The 16,123-nt window shown below is 42.4% G+C and overlaps 1 long non-coding RNA gene across 1 annotated transcript in view; it reads right to left on the reverse strand.

The window, feature by feature from the left end:
* Positions 1-7,479: 7,479 nt before the first annotated feature.
* LOC138680788 (uncharacterized) overlaps positions 7,480-16,123 on the reverse strand; it is a 70,792-nt gene continuing 62,148 nt past the window's right edge. The window contains exon 2 of the long non-coding RNA XR_011321772.1: positions 7,480-7,838. This is a non-coding gene — a long non-coding RNA (uncharacterized lncRNA). The remainder of the gene's footprint in view (positions 7,839-16,123) is intronic.

Consider the following 16,123-nt stretch of genomic DNA (forward strand, 5'->3'; position numbering starts at 1 on the left):
GCTGAATTACAGTAAATGTTTATAGGGTAATTCTGTTGCAGATTTAGGCTTTCATCAGAATCATTCAGTATTCAGACAATGTAGGAAGATGAACTGTTTTACTCGGGACATACATTAACTATCTGTTATTGTATCTGTAATAACATCCAGGATTACACAGGAGAGCTAGCACGAAAAAAACGGAGAAATCTTATAATACAAAATAGATAGGAACTGCATGTGCATAAATAAACTTTAACAGTTAACACAGCGCCATCTGCTGTTTGCTTTACACATTCCCTACCAACATAGGCCTGCAGCTGTTGTATTCAACTCCAAGATAACAGCATTACTATACACTCCCTGACAGAAGTTATGTCGCTTTTTGTCTTGCCAAAATCTGACCATTCTGTGTCCATTAACTGATCAGTATTTCTGCATTGATGCCAATTTATTTTCTTAACCTAAACCACATTTCGGAGGGTTTCAGCTTTCAAAAGAATAATTTATACAACCAATGGATGAATTTAAAGTCATGTTATAAGTAGAGATGAGCGGTGTTCGAGCCGAACTGTTTACCAATTTCAAATTCGAGCTGTTTTGGGCGGTGTTCGAGTCGTTCGACGAACTCAAACAATTTGCTTAAAATTCGGCAGTTCGAGTTTCTGTTCGATAACTGTTCGTTCACCAAAAGCCTAACTTGATTTGCACATTAAAACTGTTTATCATTGTTAATAGACTGTTTCAGTGTATAGTGGGCGGGGGATAGATATGTACTGAAATAATGCCGATCTCCATTTTTTTTTCTTTCCCGCATTTACAGTGGGGCGGAGCAGTTTCTCAGCCTATCAGCAGTGCGCACACACACAGCAATGTGCATCTGATGCACACAAGCAAGGGCATGTGTCATTGGCTGTGTATGTCACATGTCCTTGCCCTATAAGAACCAGCCTCTTGCCCCGTCGCCACCATTTCCTCACTGCTGCAGCTTAGTGTTAGACGGCACCGCTGCTGCTGTGGGTGCTATACAGACTAAGAGTGTTATTTTGGGGCGAATTTTCAGAGAGATAGGTTTAGGGAGTTGGGAGGAGTCGGGACTAGTTGTAATATCAGCCCTTTTAAGGCTAGGTTACAGCAGTTCATAGCACTGTTTGCCAGGCAGGTCTGTGCCAGTGCTGTGCAAGTGTTTGTCACAGCATTTGGTTTAATCTAGCTCAGCCAATCCTTTTGGGCTAGTAGCATTGTCTGATAGTCATCTGAGTAGCCCACCTGTGAAGCTAGCTACACCGCCTGTGTATCTCAATTTTTACTGCATCTAACCCAGTTAATAGTTTTGGGCCTAGGAGCAGTGTCTGCACGTCAGCAGAGTAGCCCGCCTGTGAAACTAACTATACCGCCTGTGTATCTAAATTTTTACTGCATCTAATCCAGTTAATAGTTTTGGGCCTAGGAGCAGTGTCTGCACGTCAGCAGAGTAGCCCGCCTGTGAAACTAACTTTACCGCCTGTGTATCTCAATTTTTACTGCATCTAATCCAGCTAATATTTTTGGGCCTAGGAGCAATGGCCGCACGTCAGCAGAGTAGCCTGCCTGTGAAACTAACTATACCGCCTGTGTATCTCTATTTTTACTGCATCTTATCCAGTTAATATTTTTGAGCCTAGGAGCAGTGTCTGCACATCAGCAGAGTAGCCTGCCTGTGAAACTAACTACACCGCCTGTGTATCTCTATTTTTACTGCATCTAATCCAGTTAATATTTTTGGGCCTAGGAGCAGTGTCTGCACGTCAGCAGAGTAGCCTGCCTGTGAAACTAACTACACCACCTGTGTATCTTAATTTTTACTGCATCTAATCCAGTTAATACTTTTGGGCCTAGGAGCAGTGTCTGCACGTCAGCAGAGTAGCCTGCCTGTGAAACTAACTACACTGCCTGTGTATCTCAATTTTTACTGCATCTAATCCAGTTAATATTTTGGGCCTAGTAGAATTTGGTGCTACTCAGCAGCGTACTTCACCCATGCAGCAAGCTACACCTCCTGTTTACCTAACTACTATTTTGTAACGGCATCTAGCCCAGGAAATCCTTTTGGGCCTAGTAGAATTTGGTGCTACTCAGCAGCGTACCCCACCCATGAAGCAAGCTACACCGCCTGTTTACCTAACTACTATTTTGTAACGGCATCTGGCCCAGGAAATCCTTTTGGGCCTAGTAGAATTTGGTGCTACTCAGCAGCATACTTCACCCATGAAGCAAGCTACACTGCCTGTTTACCTAAGTACTAACTTTTAAAGGCATCTGGCCCAGGAAATCCCTTTGGGCCTAGTAGCAATTTCTGCTACTCAGCAGAGTACCCCACCCATGAAGCAAGCTACACCTCCTTCTTTCTTTCTCAATCTAACCCCTCGGCTCTGGGGTGTCCACTCTCCCTCCAGCTCTCTCCTTCTCAAAGGTGGAGTACCGCGTGTTTTCACACTGTGGCGAATCTTTTGGGCCCAGGCATAAGAAGTCGTCGAGGTAATGGATAATATGTGCCACCTTACAAACGTCCATGACGACACATTTGAGGAAGCAACTAAACGCCTCAAATAGTGAGCAGGATATGGAGCACCCCATGGGTAAACAGCGATCTACGTAGTATGCTCCTTCACAGAAGGAGCCCAATGGGAGGACACTAGGTAGTATGCAGAACGCCCCCTCAATATCTGTTTTGGCCATTAGGGTGCCCCTTCCCAACTTCTTGACCCGCTTGATTGCCATGTCAAAGGAGGTACAGTACATAGTACTGTATTTGGTTCCGTGTCGATGTTGTCGTTTACTGACCTGCCCCTTGGATATGACAAATGGTGGATTAGTCTGAATGTATTAAGTTCATTTTTTGGCACAACTCCCAATGGGGGTACCACTACGTCTTATAAGGAAAGTGTTCTAAATGGACCCACCGCCATTCTACCAAAAGATATATATATTTTTTTTTTGTCAAGACTAGGGTTGAGCGAAACGGATCGGACAATTTCAAAAGTCGCCGACTTTTGGCAAAGTCGGGTTTCATGAAACCCGACCCGATCGGCCATGCGGTTGTGATCTTCACACCAAAGTCGGGTTTCGTATGACGCGTTCAGCGCCATTTTTATATATATATGTCATTGAGACACATATATATATATATTTATATTTACTTCAGCGCGACATAGCAGATAAGCCGGTAATTCAATTGCCGGCTTTTCATTTCTCCTTCCTAAACCCGACATGATATGAGACATGGTTTACATACAGTAAACCATGTCATATTTCCATTTTTTTTTGCATATTACACACTACTAATGTTAGTAGTGTGTATGTGCAAAATTTGGGCACTGTAGCTATTAAATTTAAGGGTTAAATCATGGAAAAAATTGGCGTGGGCTCCCGCGCAATTCTCTCCACCAGAGTGGTAAAGCCAGTGACTGAGGGCAGATATTAATAGCCTAGAGAGGGTCCATGGTTATTGGCCCCCCTGGCTAAAAACATCTGCCCCCAGCCACCTCAGAAAAGGCACATCTGGGAGATATAAATATATGGAGCGAGAGAGAGATTTCCCATTGACTTGCATTGGGTTTCGTGTTTCGGTCGATCCCCGACCCCGACTTTTCGCGATAATCGGCCGATTTCACTTGACTCGACTTTTGAGAAAGTCGGGTTTCGCGAAACCCGACTCGACCTTAAAAAAGTAAAAGTCGCTCAACCCTAGTCAAGACGTCTGGGTGTTGGTAGAGTGATTTTAGATTTTTACTCCAGCCTTTCTTGATTTTAGAAGGGCATGACATGCCTATATCTGTGTCTCCTCCTCCTTTTTCTCCTCCACCTCTTTTCTTTTCACATGACTATATGTAGTTGTGAGTTTTCCATGTGTTTGTTGTGTCTTCTGAGCAGTTTGTCAGCTTTTGGACACCTTTTAAGGTGTTTTCTATGTGTTTTCTATGTGTTTGTATGTGTTTGTGTTTGCCTGCCATTGGTTTCAATGGAGTTCGACGAACATTCGACGAACACGTCCCTGTCCGACAAACCGAACCGAACCCGAACACTAGGGAGTGGCTAAACACTAGTTGTAAGCTTTTATTTACATAACATGGATAAGCGACATAACTTGTCAGGAATTGTACACTTGTCATGATTTTAACTTACTCCGTGTAGATTTTAAAAGAAGGAAAGAAGTCACAACATGTGCACATCAACCAAGACCACCAATGATAAAGGTTAGTCAAAAGCTCACCTTTTGTGGTTGTGCATCTAGGCACAACCCTGTGGTAAACGTGTGAATCACTGGGCCTGCTGTTCCACCCGCTCGATCCCCAACAGAATCTAGAACATGTTGAAGAGGGAGGTTTCTTGTTGAGGTGATCTTACAGTGCTGCCCATGAACATCCAGTGCAGACCAAGAAAGGTAGGTTTTGAAAACATAACTAGAGTTCTTGCTTCTTCTTCAGGCAAGCATGAAGATGATGGTTACAACCATTATATACAGTGCAGTGATTATTGGATAACAAATCAAATTCTAGACACAACAGGTAGTAATCCAATTCCTCGTCTCCATTGTTGGTCACCAGGAAATACCATACACTGTATAAAAATTACCAAACCTCTGACGAGGTGTATAAATTTAAAAAATTCATACACAAGAACCACCAAAATTCCAACTATTCGGTATATAATGGTTATAACCATCACACATGCTATATGCTTGCCTTAAGAAGGAGCAAGAACACAAGTTCTGTTTTTAAAATATACCTTTCTCGGTCTGGACTGGACATTCGTGGGCAGCACTGTAAGATCACCTCAACAAGAAACCTTCCTCTTTTGTGTAGATTTTGTAATAATTAGCTTGGATTACCATCAGCTTTCATTAAAATGGTAACTATCAGAAATTCTATATATTTACTTTAAAAATAAGAAATCTATATCTAACAGTCCTATTCACACTTCCACTTCCTTATGTCACGCCATTCTGTCTGTATTTGGTTTTCGGCGTGACAATGCATATGTTTGCTTTAACCCTTTACTCTTTTCCCCCTAATTTGAGCTGGGATACTATTGGCTGTTACTTGGATTGAGCCTTCTCAGTTCCCTGCTCTGCTGCGCAGTCGTACATAGGTTTTTGGGTGTTTGCCCTGCTGCATACTTTCCTCATGTGCGGTCCCTGGTTGCTGCTGTGGAGCTGTCCACGGGTTGTGGGGTCATTTGCAGCTGGTGCATGACTTTCCACGTGGTCCGGTGTGTTCAGTTTCAGCCAGGTGCCCTGAGCCTCAGATCCTGCACTGTGTGTTCTGTAATGGTTTCTGTTTGTGCTTAGGGCGTGCGTGGCCACACCTCCCCTGCTTTTATCAGGGTTAGGGTGTGTACTTCAAATGCTGTCCCCAGCCAATTGCTGAGGGGCAGCTCATATATAAAGTTCCCCTGCCCTATGGGCAGGGCCTGAGCTACACTCACAAAGCTCTTTAACTTTGCTATGTGTGTTTGTGTTCCTGCACTTCTCCCATCTATGTTTTGGTACCAAAGTCCTTGTTTTGATTCCTGTTTTGTCCTGTTATGTCGCCAGTCCTGGAGGCGGTATATCCAGGCCCGAATCCTTGATCCTGTACCTGTCCTGTACCTGAACCTGTCTGAATTGTGTCTGCTGTGATTATGTTCCAGGAATCCCTCTGCATCTGGAGCCTCACTCCCAGTGACTTTGAGTCTCTTGAAACCGGTGTTTCTGCTGAGCATCTACTACTATGTGCTCTGACTACCATGCGGTGTTAACCCCGTCTGGCTCATGTCCAGTACGGCAGTGTTTGCACCATCACACTTGAGTTCCTCCTAGGTCCGATGCCCGGAGCCTGACGACCGCAGTCTGGAACCTGATAACCACTGTCTGGATCTTGGAGCCTGATGACTCTGATGGTTCCTGTAGGTCGTGTCGGATGTCCGGAACCGAACGACTCCTGTCTGCTGTCTGCCAGTGACCCTGGGTCCAGATGTCCTGAATCCTGATGTCCTGTCTGTACCCTGATGTCCTGCCTGTGTCTTGATGACCTCATGGACCCTGATGTCCTGATATCCTATCTGTTCCCTGATGTCCTCCCTGTGTCTCATATCCTGAAGTACCTGATTTCCTGGGCTGCCACGCCAGTGTCCCAGTCGACGACCTGGGCTGCCACGTCAGTGTCCCAGTTGTCTATCCGGAATTCCTGATGTCCTGATGTAACCTGATTTCCTGGGCTGCCACGCCAGTGTCCCAGCTGATGACCTGGGCTGCCACGCCAGTGTCCCAGATGTCTGTCCAGTATTTCTGTGTCCTGATGCCCTGCCTGTGTCCTGATGTCCTGAGGTCTTTCCTGAGTCCAGATGTCCTGATGTCGTGTTTGTATCCTGATGTCTTGCCTGCACCCTGATGTCCTCTTGTACCCTAATGTCCTGCCTGGGCCCCGATGTCCCGCCTATGTGTGCCTCAGTGATTCGTTGGTGCCTTGGGGTCCACTGGGTGGTACCCTTCTGAGGTGTGGAATCGGGAGCCTAACATTGTCATGTTTTGTTTATGTACTGTGTGACTTTACTTTAGTAAACTTTACTTTCTCTATACCTGAAGTATCGGTGTAATCAAGTCCTACGTGTTTCTTTCTTTGTCCATATATGCTCAGCTGCCACAGAACCCGGTCTCTGCCCTCCCCTAGTTCGGGTAGTCCCGGGTCCCCCTCTGTGGTTTAAAGGGTCCGTATTGCATCCCCAGGGGACGCGTGCCCCACACCTTCTGAGGTTGGTCGGCTTGGAGGCGTCTATGGGCTGGGCCGCATCTGCGGCTGCAGCTGATCGTGGCACCTTACCTGTCCTCTGGATGTTTCGTATTAACATATTAGCAACAGATCAAATGTTAACCAAACAGACCTCGTCTGTTTCATTTTTTGGTTGAAAGAAAATTTTAAAGCACCGCTCCATTGTATTTTTTTATTGCAGCGCTGTAGTGGTGCTACTATTCTAAGGTCCCTGCACTAAATCTAATATTTATCAGCCACCATCTTCATCTTTTATCAGCACGTCTTTTATCAGTTTGTGACCTGCCACATCGCTCCATTGTTTTCTGGGTGATCTGTAAATTACAACTCAATGTGAGTCTGTGAGAGGCAAAATAAGATTCTCATAGACTTGCATTGAGAGCTTGTGATTAGTGATGAGCGAGCGTACTCGGATAAGGTGTGTGTGATAATAGAGTATCTTCGGCATCTTCATCACTACGTGTTACCTCTGACTTCTGGTCAGTTAGAAGTTGCGGTCACAAAACGGGGACGTGAAACTGGAGGGGTGCCAGGAAGAGCTGAAGACAACCAGTGGTAAGTATAATTGCAGGGACCTTACATTAATAGCACCCTTCCAGCACTGAAATAAGAAGAAAAAAATGAAGGGGTGCTTTATTGGTTATGAGTTGTAAAATCTCAAACAAAATATTACTGAAACAAGTTAAGAAATATTGTGATAGGGACACAAAAGTTACATCGGGGGTCTTTTACTTTTAAAGAAGATAACTTGATGCTTAAATATCTTTTTAAAAAAATCTCTCAAGTGACTAAAATAAAAGAAACTACAAAGTTCTATAGAGAGGCAGCGTGCATGTTAGGCCAATGCTACATACTGCTTATGTACCGATACTAAAGGCAGAGGTACTGGAGTGATTTAGCCAAATGTCTAGAATATTCACTTAACGTTTTCCTGACCAATCACTTGTCTTTTGATGGCAGGCTGTGTTGGTTTTGAGTCTGTAGCGGCATCTTTTTGTGTCACTGCTTTAATACTTCTTCATTCTAGTAGGAGCAGATTGGATCTTCGTCTGTCAGCATCAGCCAGAGAACCTAAGGAGAAGTGAAAATGGTTTGGTTCAGCATCGCTTCTGTCTTCACTATGGCCATCTATATCCATGAGCACATTGCAGTAAACATATGCATCAGCAAAGTCAGTTCTTCTATTGAACATGCCATCAGGCAAGCATAGCAGAGCTGATGTGTATTAGCAAACCCAGGTCAGCAGTACTATGAACTTGTTTCACTGTTGACAGTTGGTTTCATATAACTAAGGCTACTTTCACACATCATGTTTTTGCTGTCAGGCTAAATCCGGCTAAATTTCAAACAACCGGATCAGGCGAATGTTGCCGCCGGATCCTTATTTTTTCCCATAGACTTGTATTAGTGCCAGATCGCGCCGGATGACATTGCGTTTTGTCCGGTTTTGCGGGATCAGGCAAATCTGCCGTTTCTGGTTTCTGGAAAAACGTCCATGGTAACGTTTTCTGTCTCCAGCGAAAGAGCCGAAAGCGCCGGATCCGGCGCCTCCGGCTGTTTGCTAGAATGGAAGCCTATGGGAGCTGGAAGGTGTTGGATCTGGAAAATGACAGATTCCGGCGCCGGATTCGTTTTTTTTTAACCTTAGCATGCTCCAATTTTTTTTATCTAATAATCTAGATATGCTAGCCGGATCCGTCGAAAAAACTGATCCGTCGCAACAGTTTTTCACAATTTGCACCGGATCTGGTTTTTCCAACATTCGCCGGATTGTGCCTCATGCAAAAAACCTGATGCGTGAAAGTAGCCTAAGGCTTTAGTACCACTTAAGAGTTTTGACACCTGTTCATGTAATGGCTTTCCTTGTTCTTATTGGAATGTGCACATTGCAAATCTAGACTGACGGAAGCAAAACCACATAAAAGCATATATGAAAAATATGTGAAACAAACCAGAATATCTGTTAGCATTAGATTCTTCAAATAGCCCCTTTTTTACTTTGATAACAGCTTTATACACACATAACCTCTTTTCCAGCAGATTCATTAGGTATTCACCTGGAATGGCTTTCTAAAACTCTTGAAGGAGTTCCCAGTTGTGCAGAGCAGTTGTTGCCTTCAGTATGTAGTCTGACTCATCTCAAACTATCTCAGTTGGGTTGAGGTCCAGTGATTGTGGAGGCCATGTAATCTGACACAGGACTCCAACCCTCAGCTTCTCAGTCATATTACCTTTTAATAACCTGAAAGTATGTTTTGGTTCATTTTCTTGTTGTCGCACAAATGATGGTCTTTCTAAGTGTAAACCAGATCTGAAGGTATGCCGTTGCAGAATTCTGTGGTAGCCATGCTGAGTAAATGTGTCTTGAATTTGGAATAAATCATCACCACCAAAACACCCTCACAACATCACGCCTTCACCTCCATGCTTCACAGTTAGAACCACACATGTAGAAACCATCTTCTCACCATTTCTACATCTTATGACATGGTGGTTGGTATCAAAAATCTAAATTTTTGACTCATTAGACCACAGTACATATCTCCACTAATCTAATGTCCAGTCTTTGTGCTGCATTAATAAAAAAAGTCTTTTATTGTTTGTGGTTCTTGGCAGCAATTTATAAAGGTCTTCTTATTACATCCTTCATTGGACAGTTGATGTTGAAATGTGTCTGTCAGATGATGTCTTTGCATCCTTCAAAAGATATATTATCTGAGGTGTTGTCACTTTGTGTTTTCTGAGGTTGGCAACTTTGATGAACTTATCCTCTGCTGCAAAAGTTATTCTTAGTCTTCCTTTCCTTGGACATTCCTCGTGAGTGCCAGTTTCTTTATAGCCATTAGTGGTGTTCATGTGTGAACTTGAGGGCATCTTCAAGGTTCTAGGAATTTTCCAGATTCACTGACCTTTGTGTCTCAAAGTAACGATGAACTGTCATTTATCTTTACTTTGAGTGTTTCATGTAATATTCTGGCTTAGAAATTTGTGGAACAGTGCTGTGTAAAACTATTAGAGTAAAATATTAGTACTTTGAGATATCTAAATTTAATAACATACATTTTGATTTGTTTCACAAATGTTTCCTCATTTCTTCTTTCCATGTACATTCCTTCTTTGCTTTGCTGTCTTCAGTCTAAATCTACAATGTGCACTTTCCAATAACAACAAGCAAAAGCATTATCGGAACAGATGTGTCCAAACTGTTGACTGGTACAATATGTGCATGCCATATGTAAAAAAGGTAAAAAGAAATGTAAAAAAAAAATCTCCTGAATGGATTACTTTGCATTTTTTAGAATGGGGCCAACATGTTATATTTTTACTTATTGTAACGCCTTTTAAATAGAAATGAAGTTTAGTCTGGTTTCAGACAAAACATAGAAAATGAAATTGTATGAGCAATTCATGAAAAGAAATTAGCAAAACCTGAGAAAATTAGTGCAAAGGTTTTGGAGAGAAAAAAGTAGAATGTTTAGAGAACAATCTGTTGCTATCATTAAGTGATGCTGTTATTAAAAATATATATCATGTTTAGTTGTTATTACTATTTTTCTCAAGTTATTGCATACCAAATGCAAAGGTCAAACTAGGAGCTGCATAATTATTGTCTAAAAGCTATGTGTATTAATTGTCTTTGACCTTGACATTTCAATGTGGTTAGATTTATGGAGTTGATAGTAGTGTATGCAGACCTACAGCGTGTGCACACCTTCGCAACTCATTGGTGTTTTTTACCTAATGTGTCAAGTAGTCTGTAACCATGGAATCATATAGAATGAAAACAATGTGTAAAAAGAGTAAGCTCAGCCACATAAGAAGTCCGATGCATGGAGGAATGAAGAAGAGGGATTTGACAGTCAGGATCTTCATAAAAATTCTCAAATTTATTAGGAAGAGAGGTGAAACACAAGCATAGATATACAAAAAACTGTCACAAACACCAAGGGGAGACTATGCGCAAACGCGTTTCAGACATAAATCCTTAATAATTGCATGCAAAAACAGCATGTCAATCGGCGTTATATATCATTTCCTGTTGGAACATATGATCAAATATCCTAGAAGTTTAAAAGCATGGTAAGAAACAAATAAACACTAAATGTGCAATGTATGGGACAGCTATTAATTCATAATGATAAACAAGGTCATATCTTATATTCATTCCACGTGGCCATCATGTATTAAATTCATAGATCCACTATGATTCTCGGCTATGAATTCCACTCTTTTGGCAACGTCATGTCATTCTAAACAAGTCATCAAAAATGTCTCAATTGGTGAGCTCATTCGCACTAAAAGAAATACAACATTTGAATATACAATAAGTATTTGATCCCTTGCTGATTTTGTAAGTTTGACCACTGACAAAGACATGAACAGTCTATAATTTTAAGGGTTGGTTAATTTTAACATTGAGAGTTTTTGATTTTCTTCAACACTTCTGAAATGAAAGATAATCATGTTTAGGTGTTAATTTTCATGGTTTGCTTTCATGTTTCTGTTAGTAAGTTGTAGTTCCATCTTTGTTCAATTTTTGTATCACTTTTGCTATAGCATTCTGACTAATAAGTAAAGCTTTGCTGATATACTTGTATCATTCATTTTTCTTATGTAAAGAAATCCTTTTCTCTTTCAGGTCTTGTGACATTTCTCTTTCATGTAGTGCCATTGATCACAATATTACATGGGAAGGGATTTTCTCTGTTGAAGGGGTTGTCCACTACTTGGCCAACCATTTCTCAATCAACATAGTTCCCCAATGTAAAATAATAGAAGCTATACTTGCCTCTTGTGCAGGCGCTGTTCCAGCAATGTTGCCATCTGCTCTCCTGGGGTTTGTGTGATCATATTATGTCACATGAAACATGCAGTCAATTAGCATACACTTCTCTCTCATTTCCTTTGGATGAAACTGACACCCATAAGAAGTGAGATCCTTCTGCTGCTCTCTTTCTACTGATGTCAGTTGTCACTGATTTACTGTGACGGAGTGGGGCCAGAAGACCGCAGAGTCTGATTTCATGTACTTTTGTAGCATTTCCCCCATATTAAAAAGTGCAGGTGTCTGTTAGCAGTGCAGATGTTAATCTGTTCAGCTCAGAGTCTATGAAGTCTTCCTGCTTGGATGATCTTAGCTGTTCAGTATTGGCTACCCCCTTCACCTATATATACTCTCATCTGGCAATCTGGATTGCCAGTGTTAGTCTTGTAGCATCTGGTGTGAAGTGGAGGTGTTGTTTGTTTGTATAGGCATTTGGAGTGTTGATCTGCGATTGTTGCTCAATGTTTCTACTGTGTGCAATTTCTCATCCTTTCCTATTTTGTTTACCTCCATTTTCTCCCCAGTGGTCCTCTCTGTTGTCTGTGAGTGCATATTTATATCTTTGGTATTTTTATTTATCTCTGTACAATCTTCTTTGTTAATCTGCTTTGTTTATATACACACACTATTACTCCCCACTTCTCTGGGTGGGCCAAGGGGACAGATATAGGGCTGATTCAGGAGGTCACGTATGTGGCCCTGGCATCTTCACCATCAGATGTAATATGGGGAACAGTGATAGCTAGGGCGCCCCTAGCGTTAGGGAGAGGGAAGGAGCCCCTGGCCCAGGGTATTCCGACAACAGAATTGTAACATCAGCTATGTCAAAAGGAAGTGAGGGGGAAGCGTCTGCTGATTGCCTGGAATGCTTATTTGACAATATCACACAAGCCACAAGACAGCAAGCGTCAACATTACTGAAATGGCCCCTGCACCAGATGCGAGAATAGCTTCTATTATTTTACATGTGAGAACAATGGTGACTTAGAAGGGGTTGTCCGAGTAGGGGACAACCCCATTAAGAAACACCTTTTATGGTCAGCTTCTGCTGTACACCTGTTTAATGAATTCAACCTGTGATGGAATTCTTGTTGGGCTGCAGCCAGGTGAGGAGAAACATTTTTCTTTTTTTACATTTTTTGTACTGAAAGACCCAATATGGGGATAAGATGAGAAGACATATGGAGGCAGGATGGGAGGACATATGGGGGCAGGATGGAGATACATGGGATCAGGATGGGAGAACATATGGGAGCAGGATGGAGACCTATAGAGCCAAAATGAAAGAACATATGAGGGCAGGATGAAGACACATGGGGCCAGGAATGAGACACATAGGGCAAAGAATGAGACCCAAAAGCAAAGAGTGAGACACAAAAGGCCAGGATGGGGTATATTATTACATCAAGGGGCCAGGATGGGAGACGTTATTACAGGAAGAGTCTGGGACATTATTATTGTAGGGGCTAATTAAGGGATATTATTACTGCTGTGATGTATTTTATTTTTGGGGATACTATTTTCAGTGGGGCTGAAGGAGTCCTGTTACTGTGCAGGGTAGAACTATGTAGTTTTATTCTTCATCTGGCGTAGTGTAGAAGTTGGGTACAAATTGGAGAATGTGCTCTGAAAGTGGTGCTCTAGATAACTGTGTGTTATTTTCTGCATAAACGAGTCCTGCCTGGAAGAAGTCTGCCCTGGATAAAGAAGAAAATCGAAGATGAAAGACTTCAACTAGAGGCATTACACTTACAGTATGCACTATATACTATTTACAGAGCTCCTGTGTATAATGTCACTAGTGATCACTGTATTACCTGTTCACTGACACTACATACAGAGCTCCTGTGTATAATGTCACCGGTCATCCCTGTATTACCTGTACTGTACAAACTATATATTTAGCTCCTGTGCATAATGTTACTGGTGTTCCCTATATTACCTGCACACTCACACTATAGATAGAGTTCCTGTTTATAAATTCACTGGTGAGTCACTGTATTACGCTTACTCTATACACTGTATACTATGTACAGAGCTCCTGTGCATAATGCCACTAATGGTAATATTAGTATTGTGTTATTTTTATTGATGATCGGTATTGTAGTATTTGATCACTATGTGGTGCTAATATGTGATCTGGTCATGGTGTGGTGCTATTTGTCTCTTCTATGTAGCATAATTCAGTCACTATGACATGGTAATATGTGGACTGGCAGTGGTATTTGTTCCTTGTATGTGGTATTATTAGATCATGGTGGTAATATATGTTCTGTTCATGGTGTGGCAGTATTTCTCCACTGTATGGGGTATCATTAGGTCATGATGTGGTGGTAATGTGTGGTCCGGTCATAGTGTGATGATATTTATCCCTTAAAATATGGTATTATTCGGTCAATGTCTTGTGGTAATTTGTAGTCTAGCATAGTGTGTTAGGAGTCGAGTTCCCGTCGATACACAGGGGGAATCTCGAACCATGTCCGCTGTGGTCTCCCATTCTGCATCAGCCGCAGTGGAACCTGCTCGGCGGAGACGTCAGTCCCAGCGTCTTGCTCAGTCTCACTCTGTGCAAAGGGTTACTGCTGCTTTTCCAGCTTCTGCCTTTGAAGTCAGTGCTGGGCAGCGGCGAGCAGATGCTTTTGGGACTAAGTCCTGCTTTTCCCCTTCTGAGCATGCCCAAGGCAAGATCTCCCGTTGGAGATCGAAGGTCACATGCTCAGATACTGCAGCAGATCCCATTGGTCTCCTCCAGGAAGGTCCTGAAGGAGCTCAACTTCTGTGGCAGCCTCCCATTGGTCCATCTGGGAAGGTCCTGTACATGCTGCAGCTATAAAAGGTTCGCATGACCGCATGGCCATGCGCTAGTGTAAATTATGTATGTGCTCAGCGCCAGTGTGGTCGTGTGTGTGCAGTCCAGGACCTGGCTGAAATAAGCCCCTAGAATGCTGGCACCTCCGGTGAGGAGTTTCTTGTGTGTGCATTTAGGGACCCGGCTGAAATAAGCCCCTAGAATGCTGGCACCTCCGGCGAGGAGTTTCATGTGTGTGGATTCAGGGCTGGCTAATAGCCATTAGAATTCTGGCTCCACCGGAGAGGAGCTGCGTGTTTGCATTTGACTGCATGACCACTGTCAGCTCTACTAAGTAGCTGTGTTCCCCTGTGAGCTAAACAGGGCACAGCGTTCTCTTTGCTAACGGACTCTGTGAAGTAACAGAGTTCATTTATAGCAATATACTTCACCGCCTTACTTAGCAGCGGGTTCTTTCCTGCACGGTGGATCCCGGGTTGCGAACGCACCTATTCTTCTAATAAATATATTCGGTGCGTTCCGCCAACCCTAACATGGTGTGACAGTATTTGTCCCTTGTATGTGGTATTATTCGGTCACTATGTGGTGGTAATATGTGGTGCGGCCATGGTGTGATGGTATTTGTCCCATGTACATTGTATTATTGGTCATTTTAAAAAATGTATGTGACACATTACCTTAAAGAAAAAAAAAATATATACCTAAAAAGAGTATTGGAACTTATTTTAATCTCATAATATGCTACTTATGGGTTCGTATTGGACCACAATATCAGTGCAAGCTGAGGAAATTGCACCATATACAACATGCTGCCTATCAACACACTGTACACAGGTAAATGACTCTTGCTAATCAAAAGTGACAGCTGACCTTCAATAGGTTTTTGCTTTGCTCTGAGATTACCATATAAATAATATGATTACAATACAGAATTCAAACTTGTGATAAGAAAGCAGGAAACATTTAAGGAATTTTCCAGAATTAACAAAACTTTCAAATGCGGTAGCTGCAGTGGAGGAGGACCCCCCACCCCCCTCCCGAGGCTTTTCCAGATACCAAGGATGACTGTGAATCATGCAAGCGTTACAGTTGACTGAATCAAAACTGACATGCAAGACACATTAGATTAACCTATTTGGCCTATTTAGTGTGACCAGTCTAGGGTTTCAGTCCACTGTGATAGCATGTTCTATAATACATTAGGACTGTCCCTTCCAGCAGCCACTCACTGATGTCCCTAAGACGGACAGTGACAATGCCCAGTGTGTATGTCTTGTCTTATATTGCCTCCTAATGCTAGGCCTGGAACCAGCCAGGATAGCTCCCAGACCAGGGCTGTGCAGTAAATGGAGAACACTGAAATCCTATACCTTGCAAGACAATTGATTGGCTTTCTGATATTTATCCCTAGTGATTTGCTGTGCAGTAAGTTGGAAATATAACTTTTGATTTGGTGGATACAAGTTGCATATCTGCTGTTTGCCAACGTCTCAGGAGCTAGATTCATGGCAATAATAATAATAATAATCTTTATTTATATAGCGCCAACATATTCCGCAGCACTTTACAGTTTAACAGTTTCAAACACAAAAGTCATAAGTAACAACGTTAACTATACAATAATTAAAGCAAAATAAGACGACCCTGCTCGTGAGAGCTTACAATCTACAATGAGGTGGGGGAGATGCAAAGTACAGGTGTGTATTTACAATGATGTATTTA

This window comes from Ranitomeya imitator, chromosome 5, assembly GCF_032444005.1.
Source record: "Ranitomeya imitator isolate aRanImi1 chromosome 5, aRanImi1.pri, whole genome shotgun sequence".
Taxonomy (NCBI): domain Eukaryota; kingdom Metazoa; phylum Chordata; class Amphibia; order Anura; family Dendrobatidae; genus Ranitomeya; species Ranitomeya imitator.